Below are 1,611 nucleotides of genomic sequence, written 5' to 3'. Positions count from 1 at the left end.
TGCATTTCTCACCCTATAGGTAGTGTCTCAAAATATTGAGCGCAAATACAACTGCTGCAAGTTGAAGGTCATGCGTCGGATAATTTTTCTCGTGGACTTTCAATTGTCTATATGCATACGCTATGAATCGATCGTGTTGCATGAGAACTGCGCCCAATCCTAGCTTCGAAGCATCTGTATATAACACATATTCCCCTTGTCCTGTCGGCATAGCTAGAACTGGCGCGGTAGTGAGTGCTTGCTTCAACTAATCAAAACTGTTTTGACACTCCGGTCCCCATACAAATTTCGCATTCTTCTTCGTTAAGGGCGTCAAGGGTACTGCAATGGACGAAAAATCCTTGATGAACTTGCGATAGTAGCCAGCCAAACCCAAGAAACTGCGGATTTCTGTTACACTTTTAGGTACTGACCTCTCTTTAACTGACGCGACCTTAGATGGGTCGACTTCTATTCCTTCACTCGAAATAATGTGGCCTAAGAATGCCACATTCTCTAGCCAAAACTCGCACTTGCCGAACTTTGCATATAATTTTCGATCTCGTAATACTTGAAATGTGATCTTCAAGTGCTGATCATGCTCCTCTCGGCTCTTGGAATTGATCAAAATATCATCGATAAAGACAATAAGAAATTGATCGGGGAACGACTGAAATACGCGATTAATGAGATCCATGAATATCAATGGGGTTTTAGTCAGTCCAAAAGGCATCAAAAAAATTCATAATGCTCATAGCGCGTTCTGAAAGCCGTCTTATGCACAGCTTCCTCCTTTAATCTTAGCTGGTGATATCCCGACCAAAGATCTATCTTAGAAAATACCAAAGCTCCTTGCATTTGATAAAAAAAATCCATGATTCGGGGTAATGGATACTTATTCTTCACTGTCATTCTTTTCAACTCTCTATAATCGATGCACAATCTCATACTCCCATATTTTTTCTTCACAAACGGTACCGGTGCGCCCCATGCATGAAACTAGGGCGAATAAATCCTTTGTCTAGCAGCTCTTGTATTTGATCTTTCAACTATTTCATCTCAGTAGGCGCTTGACGATAAGGATATAATACTAGCAAGAAAACCTTGGCAGTCCCTCCGGATAAGCTTTTTCGCACGAATACATGAAATAATGTGCGGCAATTGTTTGCTCTGTACAACCTCAAAGACGAATGATTTCCCATTAGGCGGTCTAATAGATACTGACCTCTGTTGAAAATCGATAGTGGCTCCGTTCAGTGTGAGCCAATCCATGCCCAAAATAATGTCGAACTCGGGCATTGGCAACACAATAATGTGGTCTGCTCGAACAACATTCTTTGCAACTTGAGCTCCACATCCTTAACCATGCTTGTAGAGATCATATGCTCGTCCGAAGACACTGTGACTTTGAATCCCGATTCCACGTCCTCAAGTAAGATTTTCAGTCGTTTCACGAAGGATTCAGATATGAAAAAATACGTCGCTCCAGAATCTAGTAAGGCTTAGGTAGCTATACCCGCTAACAATATTCTGTCTGAGATAATATTTGCATTAAACCCAAACAAGGCCATAAAATTCAGAAATTTCCTATCATCTAGACCCTTTTAGTTTTCCATATTAATAAAGTAGTCC

The sequence above is a fragment of the Primulina tabacum genome, chromosome 11, assembly GCF_025594145.1.
Source record: "Primulina tabacum isolate GXHZ01 chromosome 11, ASM2559414v2, whole genome shotgun sequence".
Classification (NCBI taxonomy): Eukaryota; Viridiplantae; Streptophyta; class Magnoliopsida; order Lamiales; family Gesneriaceae; genus Primulina; species Primulina tabacum.
Note: the sequence above shows the minus strand (reverse complement) of the source record.